We start from the raw sequence: 21,673 nt of genomic DNA, 5'->3' as shown, positions 1-21,673 counted from the left end.
CATTATCTTTAATAATGTCATTCACAGTTCTCCAGGGATATGTTTAAGACTATGAAAAATACTTAATTATTGGTCAGGTTTCACTAGATTTTTAAGCAGATTCATCATGTTTAGTGAAGTAAGAAGTTAAAACAGTTAAAATTAATCACATCAGGTACCTTGGTTGGATGTCTACAGGCATCCTCCAAATTTAAGAACTAAATTTGTTTAACATTTTCAAAAGTCTTAAAATTTCAGTGTTATAGTTTACCGGTGGGGGGGCGGGGGAGGGAAGAAACCTCAACAATTGAAAACCAACTCCATGGTTTTCTTTTAGAACTCAACATTGCTTATCTTACATGTTTGCAACAGCCCAAGAAATAGAAATTCATCCATTTTTAATATTAGTACAATTTTTCTATTCAGCAACCTTTTTAAAAATCCTATAGCTAATATAAGTAGAAGAGTTTTATATTACTGTCTACAAAGTTTGATTTTTGAACTCTTCAGCATAAAGTTTTGTGTAAAACAAGAATTTTGGAAGGTTTTGAAAAGTTGTAGTCAATTTAACCCAGATCTGCTGCAAAGGGAGTGATCTAAGTGTGCCTATTTGTACAGAGTGTTCCAATGCTTAGGTATTAGAAAGTAATATGGTTTGGTCAAATGATAGGTATTTCAGAACTACTGTTTAAAATTGAAAGCCTTCCATCTTCTTTCTGACTTTGGTTTTAACCCCAAATACTGGGTTTAAAGAAATACCATAAAAGCTGCTAAAGTAAATAATCACACAAAACATTTTGTAAACACAACACATTTTTGACCCCCCCCCCCATTTAAAATAAAGATGGCAAAACAGATTAGCTCTAAAATTACATAGTGATGGCTTAAGAACCGTAATATCTTCAGAATAGTATTGGTAATGACTCGTATTGATGGATGTTGCTTAAAAACCAATCCCCAAATAAGCTACCTAAACTTTTCATATAATAAAGATACATTTTTCCTTGTAGTATGTTGTGTAGACCCATGCTACCTAAAGCAAGTGCATCCAGGAACTGAGGTTTATCAGTTAAAGTACAATGGAGTTGAATACTGAAAAATACAAACTTAATAATCTGTAGCCCAGACCCAGCTGTGCTGTTGTTTATTGTTAAACCTTTCCTGCTATTGCTTCACAAGTTCCTTTAAATTCCATGTGAGATATTTTCTGCTTCTTTTGGAGGTCTGCCTACTATGGCATGAAACTCTAATATGTTCTATTAGTACTTTGAATGTACTTCCACTATTTTTCATATTCATCTGAAAAAGGCCTATAAAGAAGAATGCCTAGTGGCACTGATGGCACTGGATATAACACCAAATGTTTCCTCACATGGATCATACAATTAAGTATATTAATACTTCTTATGTATCTGTTTATCCCATTGTGGGCCAAACCGTTATCTTGTTAATTGGAATGATAGTTATTATCCATATATTACTGAGTATGTAGTTTCAACTGGTACAACAAAGAGCCCCAGGAATGTAGTTCTCAAACAAGACAGTTTCTCGGTTAAATAATGGTAAAAAGGAGATGGGAAATTCCCAGGAAGTAGATCTTGCCCCACAAAATTTTCCAGAGATCCAGGTTTCTTCATCTTGTTACCATACCATTCTCCAGAGCAGCATTGCTCATTAGAAATGCAAGCCAATGGGGCGCCTGGGTGGCTTAGTCGGTTAAGCATCCGACTTCGGCTCAGGTCATGATCTCACGGTTCGTGGGTTCGAGCCCCGCATCGGGCTCTGTGCTGACTGCCAGCTCAGAGCCTGGAGCCTGTTTCAGTCTGTGACTCCCTCTCTCTGACCCTCCCCTGCTCACACTGTCTCTCTCTCTCTGTCCTAGAAATAAATAAAACATAAAAAAAAAAAAAAGAAATGCAAGCCAAATCAGAAAGTTACAAATTTCTACTAACCATTTTAGAAGATAATATTAATGTGTTTTGTTTATCTCCACATATTTCAGATCTTTTCATTTTTTTTTTAATATTTTTTATTTATTTCTAGGAGAGAGAGAGAGAGACAGCGTGAGCAGGGGAGGGTCAGAGAGAGAGGGAGTCACAGACTGAAACAGGCTCCAGGCTCTGAGCTGGCAGTCAGCACAGAGCCCGACGCGGGGCTCGAACCCACGAACCGCGAGATCATGACCTAAGTGAAAGTCGGATGCTTAACCGACTAAGCCACCCAGGCGCCCCAGATCTTTTCAACCTGAGATCAATACAGATCAACTATTAAAATATTTTACTATTTTTTTTACCAGATCTTAACTATGTATATATTTATATTTGCAACTCCTGTCAATTTGGATTAGCTACTCAATTTGGACTATTGTCTGCCATATTGGACTTTGGAAGCATAGTATACTGCCCTTACATGAATGGGGGAATCTAGCTCAGGGCCACTATACTTAGTAGCTCAGGGCCACTATACTTAGTAGCTCAGGGCCACTATATTTAGTAGCACACTTCTACAGGGCAGGAAGGACTGCTTCCTTGTATTCAGTGCTTCAAAGGGTCCTTCTCATTGCTCTGTGCTTATCAGGATCTGATTGCAAGCCCAAGAACAAGGGTATATGTGTAGCTGAATTCTGGGCTTCTACCTTTAGACTACAGAGTATTTGGGAATTCAGTATTCCCTTCCAAAACATTCTTTTTAATTTTTTAATGTCTATTTCTGAGAGAGTGAGCATGAGCAGGGGAGGGTCAGAGAGAGAGGGAGACACAGAATTGGCTCCAGGCTCTGAGCTAGCTGTCAACACAGAGCCAACATAGGGCTCGATCCCACTGATTGTGAGATCATGAACTGAGTTGAAGTCGGACACTTAACTGACTGAGCCACCCAGGTGCCCCACCCTTGTCTGCAGGGCTAAGACTGTCATTCTGAAGGTAAACATGACACCAGTGTGTGCACCCATTAACCTATAACCTAAAGGAGTCCTATTTGGTTGGGGTATAGATAGGGCTTAGATATGTGATCTGGGGTATCCATGCATATCTGCAGCCAATTTCACTGTGCAGATTAGTACAGGAGGCAGGAGTAGTATGTTAATCAGTCATGGACCTTGAGCTAGGTGTGAGATTTCCAAGTATTCCCAAGTTGTTATACAGAATGTAGATAAGTGGAAATCCTAGATTTAAACCTGGCCTTCGGGGTTGTTAGGAAGATGAAATTATTGAGTTAGAAGGATAGAGCATACTTAACTGTTATAAGGATAGGTCTCTTAACTATTTATACATGTATGCAGATCTCCATTTGTAGTCTTACCTCAGTCCTTACAGATGTTAAGGAAGTGTCTGACTGTACCTGTACTCCACATGTAAGAGTAAAAGAGGGAAATGTGTCCCCACTCATATTAAGTATAATATTCAGAAATTTCAGCCATGATCTCTACTTCCAACCCATGAGGAGAGCTTAAGTACATAAATTCAATTAACTGTGAAAGAAGTGAAGAAATAGTGTTGAGCTGAGAAGCCATGTGGTCAGTTAAAATATATCTGTAAATGTATTAAATGCATAAAAAAGAAAACCAATATTGGGGAACAAATAGAGGTATCTGCTGTAGCCTACCGTATACCTAACTTTTCCATCCAATTTTATGGTGCTTAGTAACTGCCCATGGCCTCAAAGTTGAGTTTAGTGTAGAACAAGACAACTGAGCCATCCTATTATAGTGTGATGAATCTTGTAATAGAGTATTAAACCTAATCCAAGCTGCTCTGAAGAGCTGATAAGAGCAGGAGTCTATGTTTTTTTTGACAGAGAAAAAACTTGTCTAACCATATTGTTTTATCCCAAGACATGATTGTACTCACTACTTGATGGATGAGTTAGCTTTCACTAGACCCAGTAACAGGCATGCCATAATTCATTGTTTTTACATTGGGTCATTTAATCATAGATCCTCAGAACCTGTAGAAAAGGTAAGTTACATCCATTCAGCTTCTTAACCAGAAGAGTCCTTTATAATGTTATATAGCCCTAAGTTCTGCTTTAATTTCCTCAACTACTTTAAAAAAATGTATTCTTAATTATTCTAAGCCCTCAGGACATTCTGTGTGTTCCTCTATTAGACACCTTATACCATGATACACTTAGCTCTTTGCATCTATGTTTCCCTTGCTAGAGTGTGGACAACTCAAGACTTGGCTGTATCCTATTCATCTTTATTTTCCTGGGAGATGTCCTAGTAGATCACACCTAGTAAATAGTAACTGAAAATGTTTAAACAATTTGTAAAAGATCCATCTTTCACATCTGTGGAAGGTATAAACTGTTCTGCTTGAAAGCTAACAACTTAGTCTGGACTTCTATAAAAAAGAAAAACCAGAGCTCACAAAGCAATCTAACACCAGTTCCTCTGTCTCCATGAAGCAATACAAAGGCTTAATAACCTGCATGTATAGGAGTTGAGCCTCAGGTGAGGAACCCCAGAGTTGTGAAACTGACTTTATATAAAGTGGCCTGCTTATCTATTCCTCTGCACCTTAAGGGAGTGAGAGAACTTTGCTCCAGAATATAAAGAAACCCTCTCTTCCCCTCTCCACAGAACCTATTTTTAGCTTTCCTCCCTCACCCTGTAATGTAAATCAATGGTTTCAAGGGCAAGGACACTTTAAGTGCCTCCAAAGCAATACACAATCTGACTTCTAAGATAAGCTTGTCATTCAGTCATCCTTTAACCAAGAAGCCAAAACTATTTGCTCAAGTCTTTACATGGGGGAATGTGAAAAATAGTTTCCCAACCTAGTCAGTGGTTCTCAATTCTTTGGACTTTTGTAAAGTGGTTTTGGTTTGTTTTCTAAAACTTCAGAAACAAAAGTAATCATATATATTCTTAATTCATTTGAAGCTACATTTGTGCTCCCCATTTCCAGCTCAAAGATCTCCAATCCCTTCCTCTACTTTCACTTAAAGTAGCATCCAGAGTTGTTATTTTTATTGAACTCCTTGTGATTATTGAGGTATCAGTATGTGGTTTTTAAAGAAGGAATTTTCTCATAAATAAATACATTTTACCGGCAGACAAAAATACATTAAACCCCATGATACGGAAAAGAACTTGGTATTAGAACAGTCTGGTATATCTGCAACAGAGGTGTCTAGTTAGACTCCTTTTAACCTGTATACTTTTGAGAGGGAGAGCACAATCACACATTTTTCCTCTTAATTTTTATTTCTATCACTGCAAGTATGTCTTTTAAAGATATTTTACCATCTTACATGCTTTCCTTCCCAACCTTCATTTTTGGGCTTCCAGTTTAACAGAGATGGAACATGCAAGTAAGTTAATAGTACATCACAATGTGATAAATGCTGTTGAAACCTAGAAAATGTGCTTTCCTAACAGACTGCAAGGTCACGGGTGAATTCCTAGCCAAGACTGATGCTTGACTAGAAGTTTGAAGGTAGACTAGGATTTGATACTAGAACACAAACCCAATCCAGTGAAGTTCTTTTGGCTCTCTCACAGAATAGCCTTTTCTCCAGTTTGCAATAACCTATTCCATAGTTTCATCTCCTGAGAATGGCCCTTATTGCCCACATTTCTAGCAACATTCTGTTCAGTTACTTAAGTGTGGTCTAAGAAGACCAAGGCTTTTCTCTATTGCTCTCTTCTTTATCTTAACTCTCCCTAAAATCATCCATAATGGTCCATTCACAGCAATGCAGGCCCTTTCTAGCAGGCAGTTCGAAACTCTTCTTGCCTCTCCCCATCATCCAGTTCCAAATCTGCTTCTACCTTTTAGGTATTTGTTATAGCAGCAACCCCCCACCCCCTCCCTGACTTCTCAGTACCAGTTTCTTAGTCCATTCAGGTTGCTGTAACAGAATACCATAGATTGGGTGGTAGAAAACAGAAATTTACTTCTCTTCTGGAGGTTGGGAAGACTAAGACCAAGTTGCCAGCAGCAGATTCAGTGTCTGAGAGTCCACTTCCTGCTGCTCACTGTGAGAAGGAATGATGGAAGGAACAGAGGTCTCTCTGGGACCTCTAATTCATTTGTTTTAGTTTTTTAAAGTGCAATTTCAGCATAGTTAACATACAGTATTCTACTTCTTTCAGGTATGGAATATAGCAATTCAACAATTCTATGCATTGTTCAGTGTTTACTATGGTGAGTGTATTCTTAACCTACTTCAGCTATTTTACCCATCCTCTACTGACCTCCCCTCTGGTAATTATCAATTTGTTCACTATAGTTAAGAGTCTATTTTTTGGTTTGTCTTTTTTCCCCCTTTTTGTTTCTTAAATTTTACATGTGAGTGAAATCCTATGGTATTCATATTTCTGATTTATTTCACCTAACCTGTATAGATCTAGAGAGCATAGTGTTATTGCAAACGGCAAGATTTCGTTCTTTTTATGGCTGTGTGTGTGATCACATTTTCTTTACTTATTTATCTGTGGACACGGGCTGCTTCCATAATTTGGCTTTTGTAAATCATGCTACAATAAACATAGGGGTGCTTTTTGAATTCGTGGTTTTGCATTCTTTGGGTAAATACCTGGTAGTGGAATTACTGAACCCTATGGTAATCCAAATTTTCATCATTTAAGGAACCTCCATACTGTCTTCCACAGTGGCTATAACAGTTTGCATTCCTACCAACAGTACACGAGGGTTCCTTTTTTTCCACATCCCTGCTCACACTTGTTTCTTGTGTTGTTTATTTTAGCCTCTCTAATTTAAGGTGATCTCTTACTGTGGTTTTGATTTGCATTTCAGAGATGAGTGATATTGAGCATTTTTTTGTGGGTCTCTTGGATATCTGTATGTCATCTTTCGAGAAATGTCTATGCATACTCTCTTACAACTCAACAGGCACAACTTTAAATGGTATCCATTCTTTATATATCTTGGATCCTAACCCTTTATTGGATATGTCCTTCACCAACATCTTCTCCCATTTAGTTGATTGCTTTTAGTTTTGTTGAATGTTTCCCTTGATGTCCAGAAGCTTTTTATTTTGTAGTTCCAATAGTTTATTTTTGCTTTTTTCCCCCTTACCATAAGAGACCAATCTAGAAAAATGTGGCTACCACCAGTGTCAGAGACCTAACTGTTTCCGCTCTTCTCTAGAATTTCTATAGTTTCAGGCCTCACATTTAGATTTTTAACCCATTTTCAGTTTATTTTTTGTGTTTTATGAAAAAATGGTCTTTCTCTTATGCATGTAGCTGTCCAGTTTTCCCAGCACCATTTGTTGAAATTACGGTATTTTTCCCATTTCCTAATCTTTAACAGCAGAACCAGGAATAACTGATTATATTATTATGGGTTGACTTCCGGGTTCTCTATTTTTCATTGATCTACCATGTCTATATTTGTGTAAGTACAATACTGTCTTGATAGCTACAGCTTTGTAGTATAGCTTGGTACCTGGGAGTGTGAAACCTTCAGTTTTGTTTCTTTTTCAAGATAGCTTCAGCTATTCAGGGATTGTGTGATTCCATACAAACTTTAGGACTATTCTAGTTCTGTGAAAAATCCTGTTGGGCTTTTGATAGGGATTGCATTAAATATGCAGACTGCTTTTGGAAGGTTAGATATTATAACAATTCTTGTTCTCCCAATCCATGAACCTGGAATAATTTCTATTTGTGTTTGTCCTCTTCAATTTCTGTTACCAATGTTTTATATTAGAGTACAGGTCTTTCACCTTTTTGGTTAAATTTATTCCTAGACATCTTTATTTTTGGTGCAGTCGGAAATGGAAATGTTTTCTTTTTCTGCTCTTTCCTTATTAGTTTATAGAAATGTATAGAAATGCAGTGGAAATGATATATTGATTTTTTAATTTTAATATCCTGAGACCCTACTAAATTTATTAGCTCTAGGTGGTTTTGGGTCCAACTCTTTAGAATTTTCTATGCATAATATAATGCCGTATGCAAATAATGAACGTTTTACTTCTGTCTTACCAATTTGGATGCCTTTTATTCCTTGAAGTTCTAGCCACAGCAATTATACTAGTACTATGTTGAATAAGGGTTGTAAGAGGGGAAATTCTTGTCTTATTCCTGATATTAGGGGAGAGGCTCCTGTTTTTCTCCACTTAGGATGATGATAGCTGAAGGTTTGTCATACGTGACCTTGGTTATGTTGAGGTATGTTCTCTGTAACCCTGCTTTGTTGAATTTTTTTTTTTTGTTTTTTGTTTTTTTGTTTTTTTTTTTTTTAATCCTGAATCAGTGTTGTACTTTGTCAAATTCTTTTCCTGCATCTATTGAAATGATTCTTTGGTTTTTATTCTCATTGATGTGATGAGGTATCATGTTGATTTGTGAATATTGAGCCACCCTGAATCCTGTGAATAAATCTCACTTGATCATAGTGAATGATTTTTTTAATGTATTGTGGATTCAGTTTGCTAACATTTTAAGGATTTTTGCATCTATTTTCATTAGAGATATTGTCCTATAGGTGGTGGTGGTGCTGTTGGTAAGTGTCTTTATCTGGTTTTTCGTATCAGGGAAATGCTGTCCTCCTAGAATGAACTTAGAAGTTTTCCTTTCCCTATATGTCTGGAATAGTTTAGAGAAAAGTTAATACCTATGTTTATCCAGTGTTTGATAGAAATCCCCTGTGATGCTCTGATCTGGGCATTTTGTCTGAGAGTTTATTTTGATTGTTGATGACTGGGTTTAGGTTTTCTTTTGCTAGCTCTTTCTTTGAAGTAGGCCTGTATTTGTCTAAGCTTCTCTCTTAGAACAGCTTTTGCTGCATCACAAACATTTTGGACCATTGTGTTGTCCTTTTCATTTAACTCTGTATTTTACTTCTTTAATTTCTTGGCTAGCCCTTTCATTGTCTAGCAGCATGTTATTTAACCTCCATGTACTTCTGCCCTTTTCAGATTTTTCCTTGGTGCAGATTTCTAGTTTCATAGTTCATAGTCAGAAAAGGTATACGGTAGGATTTCAATTTTTCATTTGTTAAGACTTGTTTTGTGGCCTACTATGTAATCCATTCTGGAGAATGTTCCATGTGCACTTGAACAGAATGTGTATGCTGTTCTAGGATGGAATGTGCAGAATAGAATGGTTAGATCCATCTGGTACAGTGTGTCCTTCAAAGCCACTGTTTCTTTTTCTTTTTTTTTCTTTTTAATGTTTGGATGATCTATCCAGTGATGTAAGTGAGGTGTTAAAGTCCCTTACTATTACTGTATTAATATTGATTGGTTTGTTTTCTATGGATTAGCTGCATTCTGTATTGGGTGATCACATGTTGCGTATACAAATATTTACAATTGTTTTATCTTATTCAATGTTCCCTTTATGAAGCTACATTGTCCTTTTTTATTGTCTCTTGTTAGTCATAGATGGTGCCTGAGATTTCATGTGATTTGGCCTTGGGCTATACAAGCTGTGTCAAAATGGAAGCCAGGCCTCATTTCGAGAGAGCGGTCTATTTTGTCTAATCGAAGTATTGCCATCTCAGCTTTCTTTTTTACCTCCATTTGCATGATAACATCTCTATCTCTTCACTTTTTTTCTTTTTGAGAAAGACAGGTAGGCAGAGGGTGACAGAGGAGTGCAGGGAGAGAGAATTGTAAGCAGACTCCATGCTCCATGCTCAGACTCCATGCTCAGCACAGAGCTCGATTTCATGACCGTGGGATCATAACCTGAGCCAAAAAATCGAGAGTTGGATGCTCAACGAATTGAGCCACCCAGGTGCCCTATCATCCCTTCACTTACAATCTGCATGTGTCTCCAAGTCTAAAATGAATCTCTTTGGCAATGCATAGATGGGTCTTTTCTTTTTTTAAATCCATTCCATCCCTTTATTTCTTTTGACTGGAGCATTTAGTGGATTTTAATTCAAAATAATAAGTGGTAGGTATTTATTGCCTTTTTAAAAAAAATCTGTGTTTTGCTTTGTATTTCTCCTGTTTCTTTTTTCTTTTTTCTCTCCTGGTTTACTTTGTCTTTAGTGATCTACTTGGATTCTTTTCTATTCTTTGCATATTTATTACTGGTTTTTGATTTGTGGTTACCAGTAGGTTTGTATAGAACTTCTTATGCATGTAGCAGTCTATATTAAGTTGATGGTCACTTAGGTTTGAATCCATTCTTTACTCCTCTTCTCCTACCCCACATACATTTTATATATAAGGTGTCACACTTTACAACCTATTTTGTGAAACCCTTGGCTGATTATTAAAGATATATTTAATTTCATTGCTTTTGTTTTCTACTACTCCTTCTGGTCTTTCATTTCCACTGAACGAATCCCCTTTAATATTTCTTGTAGGGCTGGTTTAATGGTTGTGAATTCCTTTTAACTTTTGTTTGTCTTGGAAACTATATATATCCTTTTATTCTGAATGACCGCTTTGTTGGATAGGGTATTCTTTATTGCAGGTGTTTTCTTTCAGCACTTTGAATATATCATGTCAATTCCTTCTGGCCTGGAAAGCTTATGCTGAAAAAAACCAGCTGATAGGCTTAAGAGGTTTTCATTGTAGGTAACTGTTTTCTCTTGCTTATAAAATCCTCTTCACTACATTTTACTATGTGTCTTGGGCCTCCGTGAGTTGATTTGTTTTTTGTTTGTAGGAACTAAATGTACCTTCTGAATTTGGATTTGTTTCTCTCTCCTGATTTGGGAAGTGCTCAACTATTATTGAAATTTTCTGCTCCCTTTCCTCTCTTGTCTTCTCTTTCTGTGATCCCTATAATATGAATGTTATTATGTTTGATGGTGTTGCTGAGTTCCCAAAGAACATAATTTTTTCCTCCTGTTTGACTTGATTGCCTTCCATTACTCTGTCTTCCAGGTGCTCATTCATTCTTCTGGTTCTTCTAGTCTACTATTTTTTTCTAGCTAGTGTATTTTTAATTTTATTTACTATGTGAATTAAACTAGGAGTTATTTATGATTCTGGTTTTTTTTTTTTTTTCTGTTATCTCTTTGTCTATCTCTTTGTCAAGGGTCTCCCTAAGATCCTCCTTTTTTCTCCAGTCCAATGAGTACTTTTTATGACCATTACTTTAAATTCTGTCAGGCATATTACTTATCTCCATTTTGTTTAGCACTGTTGTGATGTTGTTGTTGTTGTTCTCTTCTTTTACTTGAGACTTGGTTTTCTATCTCCTCATTTTGTCTAACTGTGTCTATTTGTTAGGATGTCTCCTACATCTTCTGCTCTTGAGAGTAGTGACATCAGGAAGAAGAGGTCCTGTAGTGCTCTTCAGGGCAATGTCCCCTGTCCACCAGGACCTCGTGCTTTAGGGGTGTCTTTTATAGAGGTTGCATGTACCCTACAGTAGTGACTGAGCTGCCTTTGTCTTCAGTTATCTGAAGTGGCTGGCTCCCTGGTGGCATGGTAGGCCAGTCTGGGGTCATCTTGGTCTTGAGTCAAACCAGGTATTTGGCGGAGATGAAATTGCATGGGATGGCAGGGCCTTTTCCCTGTGTTGTCCCCTGAGAAGATTTTGTTGGGCACGCCCTGCAGTCTGACCAGATGTCTGCCCAGCCCACTGCTGGGGCTATAGCGGGACTGGCATGTGTGGTTCTATTTCACTCTCCGTGGGTTGGGTCAGGGCACTTGGGAGTGGTGCTGGTCTCTGTCTGGGCTGCTTGCACATTGCCATGATTGTGACATTCCTTTGAATAGTCTCTAGCCATTCAGACGGGGTATTGAATGGGTCAGGTCGATAGGAGAATGTTTGGGTGTGGTGTTTCAGGCCTGTTGTGAGAGGGAAGGTGGTGCCCCTTTAGTAAACTGAGGTAGGGTTGGGGGATTTTGAGGCACATCTGCATGGGAATGTAAAGGCAGTGTTCTGTTACCCAGACAGGTGGAAAGTGTTGACACTGCACCATTTCCCACAGGTATCTGTGTGCCTAGGCTGGGGGGGGGGGGGGGGGGGGGTAAGGGAGGAAGAGGACACTCATCAGGTCCTCTGTTCCTGGAAAAGTGTACTAAAGATCCCTGCCCCTGCAGCACGTACAGAGATTGAAAAATACCTGGGATATATATGGGAGGGAGATTAAACTACTGCTTCGAGGATATATCTCCCAGGAACTATTGTGCCTAAGGATGGGGACTTGGATCCTCTTGCCCTCCTGACTCTCTAAGAGTAGAGCCTGCTGATTTTTGAAGTTCCAAGTGTGAAGTGTACTGATGGTGAGAACTCACAAAATCCTGTCCTTCTGATTTTAATGTGGGTTCCCTGTGCCTGGGGTGCTTGGTATGAGGGTCTGTTTTACCCTTCCCCATCCTTCCCCCACCCCCCCACCATTTGCACCTATGACCTATGGTCTCCCTCCTTCCTGCGAACTGTCCCGGCAGTCCATTTGACTCCAGACCAGGTCTCTGCCCTTTCAACTGTTAACTGCCTCTTACCTACATTTTTAGCTGTGTAGACGCTGTTCTGCTAATATTTGGATTATATTCTCGGTAATCTACATTGATCTTGGTGTTACCTACTTGTATCCATGAGTTGGAGTGAGCTTGGGATCCTCCTACTCTTCACTTTCCCCAGAAGTCCAGGAATGCGTTCTGTGGATCCTTTTTATGAGGGTGTGAATCCCATTCATCCAGATCTCTGCCATTAGGACCTAATTACCTCCCAAAGGGTCCGCCTCAAAATCCATTACACTGGGGATTCAGTCTCAACATAAGAATTTTGAAGGAACATAAACACTCAGTCCATAGCAATCACAAACTAGAATAGCTTTAGATTTACACAAAGATTTTTGGTCGATTTCCCGACCCCCCCTCCCCCCCCCCGCCAGAAACTTCCTAATGATAGCAATTCTAGTATGATAGGTACAATGCTCTAACTATGTTGTGTAGTTGCTATGTTTGGAATTAGTAATATATTTTAAACAATAGATTTACTGCATTGTCACTTTGCATCTTTGTTTTTATGTGTATGTAGATCAAGAGGTCTTACAAAATCACACTTGAAAAATGGAACTACTTCAAAAAGAGCTCCAAAATACATCAAAGGCAGAACAAAGTGGGAGGAGGGACATAATGGGTGAAGGAGAATGGGAGATCCAAGTTTCCAGTTATGGAATAAGTTCTGAGAGAAAAAGGCACACCTTAGGCAATATAGTCAATGATACTGTAATAATGTTGTATGGTGAGCGATGGCAGCTACATGTGTGGCAAACATAGCATAACATGTAGAAATGTTGAACCTGTCATATACCTGAACCTAATGTAAGTACTACACTCCTACAAAAGACATTAGATTTTCTATGATACACTTAATTGCCAGACATGGACATTGCTTAATCGGTCTCTTCAATGTTTTCAATATATTTGTATTCCTCTTATCAATGTTATTAAGTAGATTGACCACTCTATATAGAGTATCATTTCTCACCTTTCAATATGCCAGTGTTTAAATTAATTGAACTTCAGAAATAACTTATGTTACATTTCTAAATTGAGCTAAATACATTGATATAGCCTAACTTCTTGCTATTTCCTTAGTTTAACAACAGTAAAAAATGTTTCCTTAGTTTTTGAATATGTGGAAATGTAGTTATTAATGGATTTTCTAAATGTGCTAGGATAAATCATGAAGCACATGTTCAATGCAAAATGTGATTTTTTTTTTTTAATATGAAGATAAATATTTTTCTTTAAACTGAAAACATTTAAAGATTGAGAGTCAATAAACAAACCTTCAGGTAGCTCCAATGCCTAATAATCAGGACTCTAATACCAATACTATAAATCTTGTTAGCTTAGAACATATAGACTGTGTTTCCTTTCACTTATCTACCAGAAGTGGATTAGAAAACTTCCTTGTGTAAATCCTTGCCAGTTCTGTCATGGAGACCTCAGAAGTATAGCTTTATCCCCATTTGACCAAGTGAGATGACCTTAAGCATATTTTCTAAGAAATCCAATAATGACACAAATATTTTACTTTAGGGAAAAATCTACTTGGCATAGTCTTTGTAAACATATTTCAGCAGGGAAGAAAAAGAACCAGAACCCTACAGTCTTATGACCACTTTAAAGATTCTAAATTCCAGTGAGAGAGAAGTAAGAAAATCTGCAGATTTATGTCTGTCTGTACCCCCCCAAGCATCATTGCTCTATCCTATAGCAGGATCTCCTAAAATGGATTTTCCTACAGGAAGGGTGTATTTACATATCTTACATGTGTTTTTACAAAGTTGAATATGATTAGCCATATAATATTAGTTTTTATAGAATGAGTATGAACTTTGGAATTCAAAATTAGTCAAATAAGATGATAAATCTTATAAACTGTTGTCAAATAGTTGAGTTTGGGGCAACCAGATTTACCTTTGAAGACCCCTAAAAGTTTACTTTTACTAAAGCCATAAATAATTAATCAAACCAACGGATTTTACTAATTCAGAAATAGATTAAGATTAACGTTAAATTACTATCAGGTTTACAGTCCACTCTGGTGATCAGCAATGATTCAAAACACATTTACCAAACTATTTCATCATGGGGTTCTCTACTGTGTGTGTGTGTGTGTGTGTGTGTGTGTGTGTGTGTGTGTGTAAATGCATCTCTCTCCCCCCCTCACCCCCCCCCCTTCCTACCCTTTCTGTATTTTGCCCAATCTCCAACCCTCTTTTTTGGCAGTTGCCAGTTTGATCTCTGTATGTGAGTCTGTTTTTGTTGTTGTTCACTTGTTTTGATTTTTCTTTATGATTTCACTTATAAAGAAAACCAAAGTATTTGACCTCTTCCACTCAGCATAATACCTCCTAGGTCCATCCACATCATCCCATGACAAGACTTCATTCTTACGGCTCTGCAACATCCCATTATAGATGAACCACCTCTTTACTTTTATGTGGGTTGCCTCCATATCTTGGCTATTATAAATAATGTGGCAGTGAAGACAGGGGTGCATATATCTTTTGAATTAGTGTATTTTCTTTGGGTGAATACTTAGCTGTGAAATAACTGAATTATAATACTTTTGGTCTGAATTTTTTTTTTTTTTTTTTTTTTAAGGAATCACTATACTCTTTTCACAGTACTTACATCAAAAAAATAAGGGGCACTCCTGGATGACTCGTTTGTTTATCTGGTGTGCTTTCTTTTTTTTTTCTTTTTTCTTTTTCTTTTTCTTTTCTTTTNTTTTTTTTTTCTTTTTTCTTTTTCTTTTTCTTTTCTTTTCTTTCTTTTTTTTTTTTTTTTGCTTTGTTTTTGCTTGTTGGTCTTTTTTTGTTCTTAATATTGTTTTTGATGGGGGAGCGGCGGAGAGAGAAACAGAATCTCAGGCAAGATCTGCTCTGTCCGCGTAGTCTGACGAGGGGCTTGAACTCACAAACCATGAGATCATGACCTAAGCCCAAATCAAGAGTAGGATGCTTAAACAACTGAGCCATCCAGGTGCCAGTGGTTAAATATCTGACTCTTGATTTTTGGTTCAGGTTATGATCCCAGGGTTGTGGGATTGAGTCTCTCCTCAGTCTCCATGGGAGGTCTGGAGCCTGTTTAGGATTGAGTCTCTGTTTCTGTCTTTCTCTCTCAAAAGTAAATATTTAACTTTTTTTAAAAACATCACTTGGCTATGTAGGGTCTTTTAGCTCTGTGAAAATATTATTGGTATTGTGATTGGAATTGTAGGTTGCTTTGGGTAGGATGACATTGTAACAATGTTTTTCCAATCCATGATCATAATACCTTTCTAGGTCCTCTTCAATATCTTTGAGAGTCCTATAGTTCTCAGAGTATAGGCTTTTCACCTATTTGGTTAAAGTTATTATTCCTAGGTATTGTCTTTGATGAAATTGTAAGTGTTGTTATTATCTCCTATACACTAATAAAGTGGCAGAAACATTACAGATTTCTTTTTTTTTTTTTTTCATCCTCCAACTTTACTGAATTCCTTCTCAGTTTTTTAGAATCCCCAGGGTTTTTTTAATGTAATACCACGTTGTCTGCAAATACTGTTCTTGTTTCATACTAACTTGGATGCCTTTCATTTCTTACTTTTGGCAGCCAGGACTTTCAGTAACATGTTGAATAAAAGTCAAAAGAGAGATATACTTAATTGTTACTGATCTGAGGGGAAAGGCTTTCAGTTCAACATTGAGTAGGATATCAGCTGTAGGTTTGTCCTATGTGGCCTTTATAATGTTGAGTTATATATTCTCTCTAAACTCCCTAGTATTGAAAGTTCTGATCATGAATGGATATTGAATCCTGTCAAATGCTTTTTCTGTGTCTATTAACTTGCGAATCTTATCCTTCATCTTGTGTGATCTACGACATCAATTCTATAAATATTGAACCATCCTTGCATCCCTGGAATAAATCTGACTGTGGTGAATGATCCTTCTAATGTATTGTTGAATTCCATTTGCTAATATTTTGTTGAGGATTTGTGTATTCATACAGATCCTGTACTGTAGTTTTCTTTCCTTCATTTCTAATTTTGAGGGCCTTTAAAAAATGAACTTGGTAAAATTTTCTCTTTTTAAAAAAAAAAAAAAAAAACTTTTGTTTTTTCTACTTTAATCTGTTTCATTAGTTTCCACTCTGATCTTTATTTTCACCTCCATTATTTTTGGACTTGATTCTTGTTCCTTTAGGTAGGTTAGCGTGTTTTGATATTCTCATTTCTTGAGGTTAGCTGTATCACTATAAACTTCCATCTTAGTACTGTGTGTGTGTGTGTGTGTGTGTGTGTGTAAAGTTTTATACTATGTTTTCATTTTCATTTGTCTGTTTTTGATTTCCTTTTGATTTCTTCACTGACACATTTTTATGTAGTAGCCTGCTGTTTAGTCTCCATGTATCTGTGTGTTTCCCATGTTTTTGTGTGTAATTCCTAGTTTTATACAGTTGTAGTCAGAAATAATGCTTGATAAGATTTCAGTCTTAAATTCATTGTCTCATTTTATGGCCTAACATGTAATCTATCCTGAAGAATGTTCGTGTGCACTTGAAGGAAAAAAAAAACAACTTGTATTAAAGAATGTCTTGTGTATATCTGGCAAGTCCGTTTGGTCTTCTGGCAAGTCCGTTTGGTCTTCTGTGGCTTTCAAAGCCACTATTTCCTTAATGGCTTTCTGTCTGGATGATCTGTCCATTGATGTAAGTGGGGTGTAATATATGTATAGTTAATGTATGTATTCTTGTTTGTGTCCTCATGTGTGAGTGTTCTTATATAGTTTATTGGGGTTTTTTTATGGATGTTTTAATACATAATGATGCATGGCAGTAAAGAGAGCAAGACCAAGCTAATACCTCTTATGAAAAACTCAAATTTTTTTGGTTTTTGTTGTCTATTTATCTTTGGGAAGACCAGGGAGAGAAATCCAGGGAAAAAAGTACAGGTTAGGAAAAACCTGAGAGGAAATGTTCCTGGTATGTGCCTAAAGTGGCTATAATTAGGCTCTTTAGAAGAAGCAGAATATGGGAAATTTTTAAAAAAATGATAAAGCACTAAAGAGTTTGAAAATTTTTAAATCAGGTGTTTCGAGATTGGACTCCTCTTGTTATATATATATATATATATATATATATATGTATATATACACACACACACATATATAAGCTTTTTCATGTCAACTATGCACTCTTGGACATTTAGCTTAATGTGTTCAAGACTGTCTATATATGTACAATGGGGTTAAAAATGGCACCTACAGCATTGTGATGTAGAGAATTTAAGTATCACCAAAGTTTTCACTGTTAATTTCATAAGGTGACTTTTTTTTTTTTCTTTAAGTGGAGGATAGCCTTAGACAAAGGAATACGGTCTCCTATGTACACATACACAATGGGCAGATGTTGAGATTCTTTCAATATGGAGGCTAAGCATTTATCCTCTATTTTACTTTCTCACAGAAAATTTAGTCAAATAACTTTAAACAAAGTATTTTCAAAATACTATAAAACGTGTTTTTTTTTTTTTTTCTTTCGAAGCTACTTTTGACACCAATAGTTAAGATAATTGGGAAATCTAGAGAATGAAATTTTAAAGACCAGGGAACAAATAACAAAGGGTACTTTCAATCAAAACAGATGAATATGCCAACTGGTGAGATGAATATCATGGCTGATGGACTTTTCACAAGTCTAAGGGGAGAAAGATTTTCAATGTATGCATCATCTTAATATTTTAAAGGAAAAGATCCTCAAGTATCCTAAGAAGTAATTATTTCCAAGTAACTTATTGACTAGCTACTCCCAAAGTAGCTTTTTTTGCTTGAAGATCCTATCCTTTATTTTCAATTATATGTCCAAGATACTCGAGTCCAGTTATTAAGCATGATGGTTTTGTTTGCATTCTAAAAATTGAAACTTGGACATGACAAAGCTAGTTTGCTTAGCTTGAAACTCCTGGCTTTTATTTTTTCCCCCCTTCTTGAAAGATAGAACTAAAATTACTGTTTTTTTTATTGACAAAAATGTTTTAAATTAGCTCCACATATCCATACACAAATAGCGTTAAACATTTTTTACTTTCTCAGTAGAACACATTTCATTCTTGCAGAATTGAAGGATGTTAACTTCTAAACAAGATTGCTGACATTAGTGGGAATGTACTGAACAGGTCCTGTCCCTCTCTACATTCTATTCTGTCAGAATATAATTAAGCAATTAGACATGACAGTGTGTATTGTAATGTAGGAATAACACAGATCCTTGGATATGCTGTGCAGTACAAGACTGAATTCCATTAGTTCTCTCAACCAACACCGTGTGTGTGTGTGTGTGTGTGTGTGTGTGTGTTTCTTCAACAGAACAAGTCCATGTCCGGTCACTTTTGGTGGATTATGTTAAAGTTGCAGCAAAGCAAAGGATACATGTTGGGTGGTTGTATTTTTCTTTACAAAAACATGAAATATGTTCTTTTGCCTGCAGCTATTATGAAATTCTATTCTACTAGAGATGCTATCTTCCATCCAAACGTATGTTTTCTAGTGTCACAAATTCCAAGTATACCTTCTGACAATGTATACTAACTATACATTAATAATAATGTAAATTTTAGTTCTTAAACTTCCAAGTCATTGAAACTTTTTAATTTTAAAGATTTGATTTTTGTCACTGCAGAAGTTATTAAAATAGGTAACAATTTCGGTTGTAAATATGAATCTAACTAAAGGTATGATTTCCATATGGGCAGGTTTAAAATTTTATAAAATGAATATATGTTCTATAACTTTAAGATTTAGATACATTTTTAAAAGTATGAATGTATGCATGTCCACATTTGACCATACCCTGAAATCTAACTGTGTGAAGGTTATTTAATATTACATAGAAAGATGACAGGAGCTTAAATTTTTAAGTACTTAGAATTTTAAATTAAGTCCTATCTAGTTGGAATAGAAAAGTACAAACACTGATAAAACTTAGTGTTTGACTTCAAAGAAGCTAATTTTAACCTAAAACTTCTAAAGACTATTTTATTTACAAGATTTATTTACAAGAGTAAATTTACAGTGGACTGTGAAACTATCAAACTGATTACAGAACCATTTTGTGTATATTTGTATTTGTTTAAATGTGTGTGCATAAACATACACTGGTATATTTACAGACTATATGTATTCAAAACTGTGCATAAATTTACTTGAGACAGTATATGTATGTGTGTGTGTATATATATATATATATATACACCTACCTTAAAATATACATCTATTTTTATATGCTTCTATATGGGCACATGCATTACACCAGGTAGAAAAAACATATAGGCTAAATCAAATATAGTAATTCCAATACATATTTGTTACTTGAGATGAAAATAATTTTGAGAAGGTTATTAACCACTTGTGAGACATTGAGCCAATTACTAAACCTCTCAGCTAAAATAGGAATTTTTGGCTCTGGGGATAAGAGTATCTAGAATAGTGGCCAAATGTAATAAGAACAAACGTCACTTCCTGGGCATGAAATTAGCACAGTCTGTCAAAAGGGCTTCACATGGAGTATCGACATACTTCATGTCTTGAAATACTTAAAATTTCTGATGTTATGTCTTTATCTTCGAATTGTACTTGGAGTGAAGTGGGACAATACAGTATGGGCAGATTGTGGGATTGGGGCCTTGCTCAAGTACAAGCCACCCCTCTCTGTGGAGGTGAGGGGGTAAACCTTTTTCTCCTTTCATTCTCCGGAGTCTGGTTTGTCTTTTGCCCAGCTTGAGGCACCCCCTAGCAGTGGGCCCAAGGAAATAAAATTGTGTCATGTCAGCAATTCTGCATGAGTGAAATACTGACATTTATAATTAAAACTCACTGGACACTATAAATACAAGAGGTAAAATTCATGGCAACTTAAATTTAGTTATTATAACCATATTCAATAGCAAATATAAGTTGAAAGAGGGAGGAAATGGGGGAGGAGTAAGGGACACAATAAGAAAAGAAACAAGTTTTATGTATACATTTTAATGGTGACTGTAAACAAGAAGCCAGGCATATTCATTTTGTACAGGGACCCAAAATTTGGAAAGCTGGTTTTGAAAAGAACCCAAAATCTTGTGTTCATATTTTTTTTTTTTGAGAGAGAGAGAGAGAGAGAGAGAGAGAGAGAATCCCAAGCAGGCTCCATGTTATCCGTGCAGAGCCTGACAGAGCTCAAACTCTGAGATCATGATCTGAGCCAAGATCAAGAGTACTATGCTTAACTGACTGAGCCACCCAGGTGCCCCATAAAGATTTTTTTTTTTTAATTTAAAGTGTACAACGTGACAGATTTTGGCTATTATGTATATGATTTTACTTACTATAATTTTCCCATTTTGATTTTTAAGAAAGCTTAATGCATTATATACACAAATGTTTGGTCAAAATAAAATTTTCATTTATTTCTGAAAACACTGAATGTTTGTGATGAGAAAACAGAAGATACATATGGAATAAAGCCAGAAATTTGCTATGCAAATTATCAATAGTAAATTGGACCCATTGATTGGATTCTTAAGTACAATTAGGAGGGGAGCCTCAACTAAGTTTTTGACAAGTGTCAAATACACAACTATTTTAAGTGATATTAAGTAATTGGCAGAGTATGCTATATGTGCTTTTTACATTAAGTACGTTACTATTGACATATAGATATGAAGATTAACAACTGACTTAAGGTCACTTTTCAAAAACTTGTCTAAATTCAGTACTAAATTCAAGGTTTATTACAATGTAATCTATATTTTGTAAGACTGTGGTAGCATTTCATACTTCTTAATAACCGCACTAATGCATTACTCCCATGACCTGCTGCTTCTGTATCTTCGTGTGCCCATTCAAAGGAATGCAGTTTTGCTGCTTAAAACTTCAATATAACTATGATATTATAGGAAGATAATGGATTCAAAAATCCCAAGTTCAAGTCACAACTCTTTTCCTATCTCTGTGACTTTAAATAGGAAATTAGCATTACTGAAACTCAGTTTCACAATCTATGAAATAAGAACACTTTCTGTGTCTCATTCATAAAATGTAGAAGCTTACAGAAGAAACTAATAAATAGAAAACCCTCTGTAAGCCTTGATGGACTACACAGTTGAATTGTTAACACTAATGGAGTGATTTCCACTATGGGCTCAACTTTTACTTATTCAGAGAACAACATTAGTAACTCCTTATGCATCACCATTTGGTATGTACAAATAATAGTGTATACATAATTATTTTTTGGTCTAAGACTAATTGTTACTTATAGCAAG

Source organism: Hyaena hyaena, unplaced genomic scaffold (assembly GCF_003009895.1).
Source record: "Hyaena hyaena isolate Hyena2069 unplaced genomic scaffold, ASM300989v1 scaffold_239, whole genome shotgun sequence".
Lineage (NCBI taxonomy): Eukaryota > Metazoa > Chordata > Mammalia > Carnivora > Hyaenidae > Hyaena > Hyaena hyaena.
This window is presented reverse-complemented; position numbering follows the sequence as displayed.